The following is a 16,054-nucleotide window of genomic DNA, read 5'->3' on the forward strand; positions in this document are numbered from 1 at the left end:
GTTTATATTCAGCTATGGCCAGAAGCAGAAGTGCTAGAAATCTTAAAAGTAATCATCCTTCTGCAAGCCTTTGCAGCCCAACTGCGTAGACTCCAGAGAATCAGATAAACATCTGAACTTTTAGACACTTGTCCATGGCTTACCCAAATTCCAAGCCTTTTGGGGTCACCTATCATTATGAATTTCCTTATTTTTATGTTTGCCAGGCCCTTTTAACCCTAAATTTTCAGAGCTTCATAGAATTTAATTGTTCAACTCCCCCAAAATCCAAAGGTTGTGTGATTAAATTCCACTTAACTCTGAAAAGATAAAGTTCACTATTACTTAATGTATAACCCTGTCTAAAAAATGTCATTAACATATATAATTCATACAACTGTGGAAACTCTAGTATCCCCTTAAGGTGAAGGTGCTTAGTCTTGCTCTGTATATGTATGCATCAATTTTTCCCCCATTTATGACTGCATATTAAAAAAAACCAACAAAAAAACGCTAAAAAAATCCCCAGAAGACTTTCAGTGTGTTAGAGCTCCTGAGCATTATAAAGTACAGGTTCTGTAAAATACCAAAATCTGCCAAGTTCTTCTATTATTGTTAACATAATGTGTTATTTAAAAACATAAATTAAAAAAAAAAAAAAAACACGAAACCAGTATATACTTATATGTATTTTTATGTGTTTTATTGTTTGACTGCCTTAGAGACTAATAACTGGATTTACCAATTATGTCATACTTAGCAGTAATTTTCATGTTTGAAACAAATTTTTGGTCACTTTTCATGTAAAGTCATCTGTGTATACATGTACAGACTAGGTATATGAGGCACTCATTTAAGATATTTTTGCATCTCACTGCCTGAAATTAAGGCTATAAATACTCATAAAGGGCCTAACTTGCTTCGTCTTCAGTACCAAATTTCTATAATTGCTCAACACTAATCACCAAGTAAAACAGACCTTCACAACAGTCTTTTTTTTTTAATATTTAAACATTATATCTATCTTTCAAACCAAGAGCTGAGATGATCACTTCTGAAATTTTTTGGGAATTTCAGAAAAAAGCAAGAGGAATTCAGAGCTCCTCCATGAATATTTTTAATTCCTATTTATCACACTATAAATAGACACGTCTATTTCTCTCTTCTATTTCTTCACCTTTAACCAGAAATACTTGTGGAAGATGGGATAGCATATAACAGTTCACATTTCCTCAGTAATCAACACTACTATAAATTTCTCATAAACAAATACAAGCTTCTTTCAGATACGTCTCTTAGCAGGCTCAATTTATTCAGCTGCAGCAGCGTTAGCAAGAGTGGTGTACTTGTCAAAAGGAAAATACTGGCCTGTGATGAATAGAAAATCCCTAAGGAAGATCACTGTGGCCACAGTCCTGCAGAGGCTTACACTTGTTCTGAGCTTTGTGTGTTAGGATTAATACCTTCAAAAGCAATGTGATTAATAAATGCAGTGCCTCACAGTGTGTGTGTTTGAACATAGATGTAAGTTATTGCAGGCTTGTCTCAATGAAACAGAAACCTTCTGGAAGTTTCAGGTTTCTCTAGGGAGAACTTCAGAAAGTGAAGACAAACTAAACTGAGGAAATAAAATAAGTCTGAAGTGCTTTTCCAGTAATTCCAGGAATTGAGAGAGTGTCATTTTGAAAGGTAAAATTTGATAAAAAACAGGATTAGTTGGAAAAAACTCTTAAAAATACCTTTGCATTAAAAGAATAATTACAAGAAGTTCTATGAAGTCTGGCTTTTGGCTACATGGAGAATTCAGCTCATTGAAATAAATTTAAAATTGTGTTGTCTAGATCTGTCAAGGTCAGGACACCAAGATTCCTAAATGACTCCTAAAAGTGTCTTTGGTCTTTTTTCAAATGACTTTCCTGATCATTTATTCACCATGTTAAATGGCAAGAAATTAACCACTAAAGTCCAAACCCCGCCACTCCCCCAAAAAAATCTAAGAAAAACAAGAAGTCCTAAACTGATACAAAAGCCACTTTTATACTTAATGTCTCTAGAGTAGTTACCATAAAGTTATTTCAAAATAAAATACATCCTTTCAAGAGAGTGTTATATGTTCAAAAGACACAAGATAATTAATACTCATTCTAACTCCTGTCCTACAGTAATTTCAGTATGACTGTGACAATATAGCACTTTTCCTCTATGCAAACAACATATTACTTTGACATCAAAATTTAGTTACAGCAAGTGGCAAAATGTTTGTTTGACATTGAAGGGCATAACTTTTTCTAATTTTTTGGCAAAACACCATTGGTCAGAATTGTAATGTGGTATTTTGTCTTAATATGACTGGTTTTCACTTTATAGTACATTTGTTTGCCAAAATTTTATACCTATTGGCAAATTAAAATGACAAAATAGTGCCTAGCATTTCAATTTTTTTACTTCCCAAAACCTCAGTAAAAGGCAGTATTGACATCCGTAACACATTACGATAAACCTTTGTGTCATGGCAACAAAAAGCAGTAAATTTCTATTCAAAATTTGCTATAATCATTTCTGCAATGGTATCTAGTTACATTTTTGTCTCTCTCCTGTTGAATACCCCCTCTTAGTTTCAGCCATTTTACTGGAGTTAATCTCAGTCTCTGTGCTGACGTTAGCAAGGAATAAAAATTAGATTGCTTCTAAATGGATGTTTAAATTGGATAATGTGCAAAATCTCTGTCTCTGCTAGACAGCAGAATGATAAATGAGCATGCTTTAAAATGGGAAGCCATCCAGGTTATATGCCTCCTCAAATCCCCCTGAAGACTGAGAGCACATCATAGACATTCTGTAGTGATAGGTACCAATACTAATCCCTTTCCAGCAAAAAGATTCATGAAATAAATATTCAGAAGGAAAGACACAACATTAAATAATTCTGATTTAGTTAAAGTGTTAACTGCTTTGTTAAGATTTTAATTTAAAAGGAAGGAAAACAATTTTCTAAGATCCTGATTTAGAGGGGAATTGAAGTTACATGATTGATTGATTGATTGATTTTTTTAATTGTTAAAACTTTCATCAAAGCACAAAATATATGTTTGTGAATGTGCCAAGATTTTGATCCCACAAAGTATTTTCTGTTTCTGTTAAAGTGGTGGAATATTTTCTACTGAAATAAATAGAAGCCACTCTGTGCTGGCCATAGTAGAAGGGCAGTGTCAGAAAGAAAATTACTTTTGCTGTACTTGTAGTACTTATAGTACTTGTGCAGTGTACTACAGTTGTGGTTGTACTGAGATCCTTATCAATAGCAAAAAAAAAAAAAAAAAAGAAAAAAGATTCTGTAGAGATAATAATTAGCTCCAATGTAAAAAACACAAGGTCATCTCTAAATGCCTTTCCTCATGTCAAGTCATTCTTAATCACACCAAGAGGAACCCCATTGATTTCAGTGAGTGTTTCTAGCAAGGAACTGCTGGAGTTGAAACGCATTGGAATCTGCTCATAATGTGTGAATGGTCTGTATCACAGAGCTTCCATAATCTCCATATAAACACACTGTAAATAGTTTAGACACACTAAGGTGAAACATCCGTGGTGCAATAAGCAGGTCCAACTTGCAGTACTTGCTCTCTTGGTGAAGAGTGATGGGATTGTCCTGCAGCAAACACTGGGAGTTGAAAGAAAGGTCAACAATAGTTATAAAATAAAGTTCTACCATATGGTAAGTTATTGTTTTCATATGCTGTGAAGCATGGGCAGGCCACAGAGTGAGTTTCAGAGTAAAACTGAACCTTCTAAATCTAAGCTGAGCCCAAATCATGTCAATCATTAAAAGTTAAGCAGCTGACTTAAAACTTCCATAAATTTCATTTTGTTCTCTTTTCAGGTATCTATTATTCAGGTTCTTAATATATTATTGGTTCAAATAAAATTTCACAAGGTATCTAGTTTTATATATATATATATATACTGCACCGACAATATAAACTGCCCCGGCAATAGTCAAGATACTCAAAACAATAATTTCTCCTTCTCTAAATGAAGTTTAAGCTTTGCATCATGGCTGATGTAAACCTACATAACTCCATTCTAAGTGACCCCTCTAAGATGTATAAAAGATTAACAGAATGGTTGGGGTTGGAAGGAAACTCTGGAGGTCATCTAATCCAACTCCCCTAGATGCAAAGCCTGTACACCTAGATAGAGTTGCCTGGGATCATATCCAGACAGCTTTTGAATATTTCCAAGGAGGGAGAACCCCCACTGGTCTCTGGACAATCTTTTTCGGTTCTCAGTCACCTTCACAGTGGAAAGTATTTTCTGATTTTCAGACTGAACTTCCTGTGCCTCAGTTTGTGCCCAATGCCTCTGGTCCTGTCACTGGCACTTCTGAAAAGAGCCAGTTTTTAGTGGCTCCACCTCTAAAAGGTTCCATCCTCTTTACACTCTCCCTTCAGGCTTGCCACATTTATGGGATCTCCCCTGAACTTTCACTTCTCCCGACATAACAGTCCCAGCTCTCTCCTCCTTTCTTCGTAGAAGTTCCAGGCCCTCATCATCTTTGAGGCATTTCACTGGGCTCTCTCCAGTGGCTCCATGTCTCTCTTGGACTGGGGATTGCAGAATTAGACACCAGACTCCAGATGTGGCCTCAGCAGTGCTGAAGGAAAGGTTCACCTCCCTCAACCTATTAGAAATATGTCTCCTGATGCAGCTCAGGATACCTGTAACCTTTCCTGTAATGTTCAATCTGTTCTCCACTAGCTCCCTCAGGTCCCTTTCTTCCAAGGTGCTCTACAGCCAGCAGGCCCTCAGAGATATAGCTGCTAAAAATTATTTTGCTCTCCCACTTGAAGAATCCAGAAATGCAAAAACGTTTGTCAGTTGTCACATAAAAATTAGAGTCTTTCCTTTCAGAAAATCTAAAATGAACAAGTGTATGAAAATCCAGCTTTACACCATAATTTGGAACTAGTGGAAAAATTAGAGTCATTGGAAGAATATGCCTAATTAACTATTGCTCAATGTACAAGTACATTTGAATGATATCTAAAGGAGTTATTTTAGCAATCCACCTTAAAACTTCCAGGGCAACTTAATAATGGTGAGCAGAAGTCATTAATATTTGTGTATTTGGCTGGAATCAAAACACATCTTTTCATAAATCCCCAAAGATTGTGCAGGGCAGCTATGAGGGACAGCCAGATATAGACAGAGAGGATTCAGCCCTTCGGTAGCAAAAGCAGCAAGGGCAAGCCATGCAGGCACACTGCAGGGAAATAGCTGGGCATTAAATAATACGCAAAACCTTGTTCCTCACAAGAGCTCCTTTGTGCAGTTCAGCTAAGTCCACTTTGGGAAGGAGCCTGTTTAGCCTTGTCCTCATGGAGACTTCACATTATTTTGCAACAGCTTTCCTTGGCAACAGCTCAGATGGATTCAGCCAGCCTTTATTGATATGACAGACAATGCAAGCACTGTCAAGAGGAAGAGAGAAAGGGATCCTGATTGGGACCTGTCTGAAAGAGCAACAGTCCATTGCCTTTTAAAGAGTTTTCTTTTACCCACTTCAGTGGCCATAAGCTTACCACAAAAGAAATCCTTTTTGTCCCAGAGAGGTCAAAACAGATGCGCAGACAACTGAAGACAAAGCAAGGACAGACCTGACTCTAGTGTCCTCACACAGCTGAAGCGAAAAAGACTTATGTTGCTTTTCAATCTATCTCGTCCTTCATTTCTATTTGGGATTAGAAGGTGAAGAGCCAGGAAAACAAAGACAGACTGTTTTAATCAAGAGTCCCAGGAGAATACCTGCAGTTGCAAGATCACCACTGTGATTTCTCAAAATGAAGCAGCCAAACAAGCTTCCAACAAACATGCAAAAATTTGGCACTTTATCTAAATTATTTTCCCTAACAATTTAAAATCCCCTCTATCTCAAATCTATGATGTAATTTTAAATTCATACTGGAAATGGACCAGAAGTATTAACTTTAAAATATATTGTTGCTTTTCCCAGTGTTGATATATCCAGGGATCACTGATAGCTAATTACAAGTTGCCTGTGCTGACATGAATACTGTTCCATTTCGGCTAAAATGCACATAGTTTATCAGATAGTTTCCCTGTAAAAACTTTGATTTTAATACTGAAATTGACTCAGAGAAGCTGTGTTAACTTGAAAATACTAGGTGAAGACAAAGTAAAAATAAATTAATGAATAAAGACAAAACAATAAAAACTATGTTAATTGTCGTTGACACAAATGAAGACAGATCCTTCTTTCTGGTCCTTTACACAGAACTTCATTGTTACTCTGCTTTCCATGGTGCAGAACTACAGGGAAATGTAGAAACTGATAGATTTTTCATACTATGGAGGCAGAACTTCATTAATATTAAATGTGATGTTGTATGTGGTGGAACAGCATCAGTTCTAGGAGCTGAGATTTAGCTTCATATTTTTAGTATTTTCCCCCTCTTCCTGGACACTGATAGGTATGAAAACATTTTCCTAATGCAAATATTCTCTAAGTGAGCCCTTGCTGCCTGAATGAGTGGGGTTTTCCTTTGGGAGCTCATTACACAGCCTTGCTCCCTTGCCCAAATATTCTGCAGCTTTCATACAGTCCCTCACGTTTAACAGTTGAATTATACAAGAAGACTGCAAACATCTTCCTGAGTTGCATGTGAATTTTCAATCCCTGTTTAAAAGAGGGTCTTAGTTCTGAAAAATTAAAGCCACTAAAAACTCATTGCAGTGCTGGATGTGGAGTCAGTGAGAGATTCTGCTGTGAAGAGACACCACCCTTTCCATACTCATGTCTGCACTCTTCCATGCTCCCCACCTGACTGCAGTGATTTATGAGACCTTGTTTTCCTCCACATTCCCACCTCAGTCATAGGAGGAACCTTCAGCTGAAAAGCTCAGATTCCTCTGACAATGTAGTATTATTCCTCTGACAGCAATTAATTTCTCCTACAGCAGAGATGAATTAGCATTTAGCAAATGCAAAATTTACTAAGGTCAGCTATCAGCTACACAATAGCGAACAGACTGATTATTTCAAAGTATGAAGAATCAGTTTTATCACAATATAGAAAACTTAACTGTGGGTCAAAATCAAAATTATCTTTCATAGTATCTCTCATTAGTACCTGAACAAATCCCTAAATGTACAGAATTTTATCATATATCAAAATTATTCCCACTAAACAAATATGCATTCACAAGAAAAAAGAACTGTCAAAAAAAATTCTTCACCATGAAATTAAAAATCTCTTTTTAAAATTATTAATTTAAATGCAATATTGTAAATATTTCTGAGATAATACTGATATTAATATAAGAAATTTTATATAAAAAGACTGAGCTTTCTGCTAAAGCTAACAGACCAGCTTTCAGTTCTCAGTATTTCAAGACTTCCTACGTAGGTGGTAAACACTCATTTTCAGCAGAACATTACATCTACTTTAAGCTTCTATTCAGAAATATAAACGCTAAAAGGATTCAATACATCACAGAGAAGATTCTAAAAGGCCAAAATTTGTTTTCAGCTTCACACAACTGGACATACTAAATACTAGGATGTTTTAATAAGAAAAATTATGGATGATGAAAAATATTTATAAAATATTCACAGTAAGTGAATTCAACAAACATGAGGTCAGAAGGTCACCAGATGATCTTTCTAGGTCCCTTCTAACCCAGACAGTTCTGTGACCATACACTCATTCAAACAGCTTTTTTTACAACTTCTAAATGACTTCTGTGTTAAACAAAGTTGCATATTTATCAAGAAAATTGAAAGTGTTTTAGGCTCGCCCTTAATATAGGGCTATGAGAATTAAGCTTTTAAAGAGTCTTTGATAACTTCATCATGTAATATAATTATCATTCCTCTAAGTAAACTTGAAAACCAAATATTCAAAAATACAATTAAAGAAATGATGAAAAATACTAACTCAAAAAGCACATACCTATTTGAAATACCATTTGAAGGAAAATTCATTTTCATTAAAGTAACACAAATCAGTAGGCAAACAGTTTTAAATTTTTCCACTTGAACTTTTAAATAATATAGAAATTAACAAGACCCCAGACATTTTTCTGCATTTAAGAGAGTGGTATCTGCAGAAATGTACAGGCACTTGAGCTTTTAAAATTTTAATTTCATGCTTTTTAACATGTTCTTGCATATGACATGGTATCAATAGGACATTTTGTTACATAGTTCCATTGTAAAATATAAAATTAAAAGAGAAGACATCAAGAAGTATTTGTTCACCCTGTTACTTGGAAAAGCTCACAAATACCTATAGAATTCTCAGTAGGTATTTGTATGAGCTCACCTTGCAAACATCCAATAAAAGACTCCACAGCATTTCATTTGAAAATTCCTTTATTAGACTCAGATATCTCTTCCTATTTGTCCAGTTCTTTTGATCAAGGAGAACATATTGATCACTGTTCTTTTTGCAACCTTTTGTCTATGGGAAGTTGCTTATGTCCCCTCACTGAATGTTTTGTTTCCTGGATTAAACAAACTCAACTCTTTCAACATTTTCTATCAGTTAATTGTTTCAAAACCTCTTTGCATGCTTGTTTTTTTCCTCTCAATTCCTTCATGTTGATCTATACCTTCCCAGCAGTTTGGCAAGCAGCTGGGCACAGCCATCCAGATGAACCCTTATATTTCCTGCAAAAAAGCAAGTTGCTAGTTACTTCCTGGATAAAGACACAGCCTTCATCCTGGAATGGGACTGATTCAGTCCTCTTTAGCCCCCGAAACTTATGTTCTGTTTAGTTTGTCATCCATTTCAGTAGGCCAGTTTCTGCCATATGACATAACTTGTTACGCATTGCGCTTTTCTTTACAAACCCTTAACACGTGTTTTTCTGTATTTTACTTTGTTGACTTCAGACTGTCTCTTCAACTCTTAAGAACTATTTTGAATGGCTTTCAGGAATTACATTATTTAGGTCTTGTCAGTAGTTTGACTTTAGTGTTATCCTTCCATAAAAAAGATTAATTGGCCCATGAAAAGCCATTAGTGTCTCCTACGATAAATAATGCCTTTTATTTCTGCCCATGGGAGTTTAAAACAGCTATGTTCTCTCTCTTCTTCAAAGTAATAATTGACAACATCATTGAGGTAATAAAGACAACAAATCCCAGCTACCTTACCTACCCTGTTAATTCAAGGGACTTCAAAAAAGTTAATGGCCTGAGCAATCCAAATGGAATTTGGCCCTGATGGCATACTGGTCATTTTTATAAACATTAGGTAGAAATATGGTTTTGTGTGAATATTAAATTTTATTTGTCAGTTCACTTACAACCCAATTATATCAGAATCTCAGGAAACTCTGTTCTATATGCTGCCATCATCTGGTGTATTCTAGGATACAGGCTCCTTTCCTGTGGTAACAGGATGAATATTGAAACAACTTCTTACATGTAAACACTAAGTGATGCCTCTTAGGTTTCTTCAAAATAATATTTCATATAGGTGGCTTTTTTTCTGTTTTCTTTCTTTTCTTTCTAATTCTGGAACAAACACCCCCTACACCAAAAAAGTTCTAGAAGGCTTTACTTTTCTTGACCAAGAAAGGTTTGGAGCTTCTCAACACTGCATTCCTGGGATAGCTATACTGGGATATCCACCTTATTTAGCTGGCTTCTTTAAGGGAAAGAAATATCACAGGGCTTGGAGGGAGGACATTATCGTGTTATTACCACTGAATGTTTTGTTTGCCTTGTCTCTTGATCAAATTCCCTTAATTGCATTACACAATCCCATTCTGCCTTAAATGCTACACATCTGGAATGAGGCATAAATGGTTTATCGGATTGAAGTCCCTTTTTTCTTTAAAATAAAGTGCTGTAGGAAATCTCATTTTTCATTTGAACTGGTCTGAAAAGAACTCAAAGTAGGCAGGGATGAGGGGATTTGCTGTTACAAAAATGTTATGTGAAGTAATTAAAATGCCCCATTTGTTTCACTGAGTGACTGACAAGAATATAGTCTCTATTTGATTATTTACAGACCCGCCATTTCAAGATCATTTACTTAAGTAAAAAGATTTGGCAGCCTTGTATCCCCTGGAAACCTACACGAGGAGATTTGGATCACAGTTTTATTAAACAGTGAGAAATAGTTTAGAGGTATTTTTCTTCTTGCTGTCTCAATGGGATCTGCAAATACGGCTAAGGGAGCTGGGGAAATTCCTTATCTGATCATAGTATTGGTAATAGACAAAGTTCAGGTTTGCTTTCAGCATGCAATAACATGAGACAAAGTCAATATTGTTGTTCAGACATGCTCAGTTCTCCTAGTAGAACTAAAGTAATTCACTATGCTTGTTTATATTTTGACAATCAAGACCAATTACTGTTCTAGGTGTTGTATGAAGTCATCACACTGTATCTGCCATCTCATTTAGGGCAAGATAAAATTGATGTGTAAAACACAAAAGTGGTAAAATTCAGACTATTGTGCCAAGTAATCAAATTAAAGTATTGTGTCAATTTTTTTCCTCTTTCTTTTAGCTATCAATTGCATGCCAATAATTAAGATGCATCTAACAGATGGATTTTGTATTCAGGAAGATTTTATCCGTCATGAGTGTCAAAACAAGTTCTAATTTATTTTTGCCATCTGTACCAATAATTATTTGCTGATATCAATGATATACCGGACAGACATTTCAAAATTATAACAGATATGTTTCCAGTAATGACTATGTCAGATACTTCACATTAATGAGTAAACAGAAGTGAGTCTTGTAGTAGAAATCACCATAATCACTGAGGTGCAATGTTTATTACTTATTCTGAAGCTGTTGCTTCAAATCCAATTAATCCTTCCAATTCAAATATCCTATTTTCTTTTCTCATCCTTTCCTTTCCTTTCCTTTCCTTTCCTTTCCTTTCCTTTCCTTTCCTTTCCTTTCCGTGAGGATGCTAAGGGCATCCTAAGTCAAAAAACGTTTGCAATGTGCTATGTAGAAAAGTATTACCTTTCATGAATTTTAGATTCCTTAGACTTCGGTTTCTTTACATGTTTCACATTTGTAAGAGCTAAGAGAACTGAAGGTGTAAACACATAGCTTCTGTTTCATTCTTTATATCCTTTTTTCTAATGCCTTAACAGGCTGTCTTCTATGATGAGCAAAATAATCTTTGAATTTCTCTTGATATAAACAGCTTTTATAGCAGTATGTTTGATAATTTCATCATGCAATTCTGATTCTCTTTTAGTTCTGCATTATTCTTTTTCGTTTTTAAGATGGAGTGGCCAATTTTACATAAAGTATCTCAGACAAACATATAAATTAATTATGTAATGTCAATAACAGAGCAATGAATTGTGTAATGGTAATAACATTTCATATAAAATTTCCTAGTTCTTACAATCCCTAGAGACTTAGGTTATCCTTCGTCTGATTCCTGTCTAACTCTCTTGAACAAAGGTCCTCACTAATGTATCTGCAGTGACATCAGATTCTTTAAACATTCCTGGTGCTGTTCATTTAGACTCTTCTAAAGTACTTCAGTTTTTCCCTATAGTATTGTTATATATTTATCAGCATTGAACTCCAACTGCAATAGCTCTGACTGTATTTACTCCACTACTATATCAATCTCTGAATTTTTTACAGTCCTATGCCTGACATACAAAATCTTTCTCATCTACAGTTATATTTCTTTTTGCCAAATATTTTCTGCTTTAATTCATCTCAGTGTCTCTCCACCTTCCCCATAAAACCAATGACAGTAAAGAAGAAATTAGTGAACTTCTAAAAGACTTCAATACTTCTTTCTTCAGAAAGAAAAAGCTTCTTGAAATAGGATTTGATTTGGGAATAAGTAGAAAAGAGAAAGCCGTGGTAAAAAGCCTGGAAACAGATTTTGTGAGGTTACAAATATTAGAAAATGTGTCTAGAAAAGGAAAGCTGTTAAGCAGAACAGACAGGCTTGACACCCACTTCAAGTCTTCAGAACCTCACTTTGGCATTTTCTTTGGTAAATAACTCTTGTCCTCAGCTTTAACTTCTTGTTTTCTGAGTGGTGGTAGAATTTTCCAAGTTGAATCCTGTTCTGTTTGGTAATTGTCTTCAAGATTTTCAAGATCAGAAAGACAACCTTAAATTCAAAGAGGAAGTCACTTACCATGACGGAATTCTGTACAAAGTTCTTTTTTCTTCAGTGACCAGAAGCAGAAGGAAGGTAGAAAGGCAATTTCATGTCAGCTGGAGCCTGCTTATGACAGTCACATTGGGTTTCTAACCACACAGTTAAAGTAGTCTTTAAGGGAATCTGAAAAAACTGCAGACTACTGCAGCAAAACTCTCATTACAGAGAAGGGAATTAATTTTCCCAGCTAGCTGGAGAGGAAAAAAGACATTTTTGGAAACCAATGTTACCTGCTCGCTCATCCAGTGTCAGCGAGGAGTCAATCAGAGCTCTGAGGCTTTGCACCATCTTTTGTATGGCAGCTGTAATTCTTCGGTAAAAGGTTGAAGCAATTTTTTTGACCAGATATTCAAAGATTTTCCCTTTTCTGGTCAGTATTATTTCACTACTTCCTGGATTCAGCCTAACCAGTGGGAAATTATGTTTGGCATTCTGACAGTCCAAAAGCAAGGAAGGCAGAGTCCATCAGCTGATATAACTTCATAATTTCCTTCCCTCTATTGCTTGCTAGTGCAGGCAGTCAGCAATGTCAGTCCTAAGGCACTTCTCAGTTATGTGTATTAATATAAATTTCCAGCTGGTGCTCAGTCTTCTTCAAAGAGCTTTTGACACGTGCCCTTACCAGAAGAAATGGCTTAGATGTTGCAAGTGTGGAACATGGAGATTTGAACCTACTCACTGTTAAAACAGGAGGATGAGATAGGTAGAATTGAGACCTACTCTCTTATCTAGTGCTGTCAGCCCAAGGATGGGACCTTTTGGTTAGGGAAGAAGAAATATCTTTTACATGAAACACAGAAAGAAGAAAAGAGACATTCATAACAATATTTTTACAATTCCAACCTTCAAAGAAGGTATTCATTGTAGCAAATCAAATCAATATAATGAAATCTCTACCTGATACAACTCTCAGATTGGCAGCCTCTCTTTTTGGGGAAAATATGCCAAAATATCTCCAAATTTATAAAATAATTCCATTCCAGTCTTTAGAAGATGTCAACTCCATTAGGCATCTCTTGAATGGTTGGTTAAAACAGAACAGAGATATTTTTATGTAACATAAACAGTAAATATATCTGCCTCAATTCCAGATTACATCTGAGTAAATTTAATGAAAAATAACCTACCTTTCCATATGGTCTTCATCAGAGAAATACTGTACACTGCCCAACATAAGCAAAAATTGTTTTCTGATCAACTAAATACAGGAGACAATCTTGTAATATGTTCTGACAGTAGAAAAGCATAGGATTGTGCAGACCCTTGAGGCAAGAAGGTGTGAAGACCAAATGGATCTATCAGGCAATCTATGTGTTGTTATCTAATGAATTTCAGTTCAGTCACATCTACTGACCAAAATATGTCATGAAGGGACCTGAGATCTGTTAGGCTACACTTACATAGTTAAATACCTCCAGTCTATGATTTTTTTTTCAGATTTGAGGCCAAGTAGCACAGACCTCCCACATTCACATCTCCTAGCACTTGGCCCTATGTCTGCTCTTAACCCTGTGCTGTTTCTGAGTAGCAAATGATGTTATATGTGTTGGGGGTTTTTTATGTAAAATTTAGTGTTGAAGCCTACTACAGTGGGGGTTTTTTATAGCACAATATTGCAAGTGTATTTACATGCCATGGGGTAAGCTGGGAAGGTATATGAGTGCATTAGAGTTGGAAGAGCTTTTGGAATAAAGAAGGAAATACGGGTAAAAGTTCAATACCTGCTGCAGTCTTGAAAATGCTGCCAATGGGGGATGGTCCTGGGCTCATTCTTTATCCACCAAACCATGCCAAGACTATGTCTCAGAGAAAATTACTCACCATTAGTGACTAGACAGTATGTAGAAGCATGACAACAAGGAATACAGATAGCTGACAGTTTATTTGTCTGTCTCACTGTTTTCTATTTAGCAACATAAATATAGGTTTTGTGAGGAATTTAGGGCTTGGGAGGAATGCAGACACTCTGTCTGGGCACGCAGGAATGAGATGAGCCAAAGCCCAAATGGAATTGGATTTGGCAAGGATTGTCAAAGGCAGCCAAAAGGGCTTCTAAAAGTATGTAGGTGACAAAAGGAAGACTAGAAAAAATTGTGGGTATTGCTGAAGAAAAAGCCAAGGTACTGAATGTTTTTTTCACTTCAGTCTTTACTAGTAAGTCCAGTCTTTAGGAATCCCAAGTTCAGGCAACATGGGGGAAAGCCTGGAGTAAGGAAGGAGTACCCATGGTAGCAGAGGATCAGGACAGGGAATACTGAAGCAAACTGGACTCTGATGGAATACTCACAAGTAATGACAGACCTGGAATATGTCATTGCAAGGTCCCTCTCAATAATCTTCAAACAATCATGATTAGAAGCTCCTGAGGACTGGCAGAAAACAAACATCATTCATATCATCAAAAAGGGCAAGATGGAGGATCCAGGAGCTACAGGCTAATAAAGAAGAATGGACAGGACTGGGAGAGAGTGAGGTGGACTGAAAACCAGCCAGGCTCAGACATGATGATCAGTGGCACAAAGTCTAGCTTATATTTGTAATAGGTGTACCCCAGGGGTGAGTACTGGTTCCAGTCCTGTTTAACACCTTCATTAGTGATCAGCATTCTGGGGCAGAGTGTATCCTCAGCAAGTTTGCTGATGACACAAAACTAGGAAGAGTGGCTGATATGCCAGAAGGTCCTGCTGCCATCCAGAGTGACCTCAGCTGGCTGGAGACATGGGCTGACACAAATCTCATGAAATTCAAAGAGGGCCCCAAAGGTGATTAAGGTACAGAAACCTCTTCAGTGAGAAAACACTGAGAGAGCCAGGATTGTTCAACCTGGAGAAGACTCAAGGGGAATCTGATCCATGTGTCTGAAGGGATGACACAGAGGATAGAGCTAGAGTCTTTCTGTTGGTGCCCATGACAGAACCAGAGGCAATGGGCACAAACTGAAGCACAAAAGGTTCCTTCTGAACATAGGAAACAATTTTTTTACTGTGACAGTGACTAAGCACTGGCACAGGTCACCCAGAGGCCTGAGGGGCCTCCTTCCTTGGGGATATTTAAAAGCTGTCTGGGTTTAATCCTGGGCAACTGTGTCTAGATGTCCCTTCCTGAGCAAGTGTGCTGGACCAGATGACCTCCAGAGTTCCCTTCCTCAATCTCAAACATTCTGTGAGTCTTTGACTTTAGGTCAGATCCCTCATTTGTAGTCCAAGACAGGTACCTCAATGTCAGCTTTGCAAACAAGATACATTAAAAAAGATTGCATAATAATTGTTGAGTTCATTCGTAGGGAAAAAAACCCTCAACTTTCATCAATAAGTTTAGGTTTGCTTTGGTTTTTTTAACACACTGTTGAGCACAGGGTAGTAGTTTAACATCGGCATGAAAATTGTCAATGATAGCAGTAAGTTTTGCATCTGAAATAAACCAGCAGTGCCTGTTAGCTCTTTCTGACAGAAAAGAGGCACATCTTCAAACACACAAGGTTTAAAACACTATTTAGGATGTCACAATGTTATGATCCACTGCCCAGTACAAGGTAGTCCCCAGACAAGTTGAGGTCAGCTTCACAGTACTAGTGTAACACATTATAAATAATATGTACAGAGATTTTGTCTAGTCTTACATGTATGTAGGACATTTTAAAGAGCATCTTTATTTATAGGGACCGAACCTGACTCATTCACTATTTTTTAATGAAATTATATTGCTATCGTCTTGTCATATCTGGATTCTGTTGCATAATGTACAACTGCCTGGAGAACTGCCTGACTGCTGGGAAGAAATATGTTATACATTTCCCTGAAGTGTCAAAACAGTGAAGACTAGATATTCTTTTGTGATTTTGTTGCTCTTTCAACCTCTCATTAAAGGTAATTTAGGAGTAAA

Source organism: Lichenostomus cassidix, chromosome 2 (genome assembly GCF_008360975.1).
Source record: "Lichenostomus cassidix isolate B80296 chromosome 2, HeHo_3.0, whole genome shotgun sequence".
Taxonomy (NCBI): Eukaryota; Metazoa; Chordata; class Aves; order Passeriformes; family Meliphagidae; genus Lichenostomus; species Lichenostomus cassidix.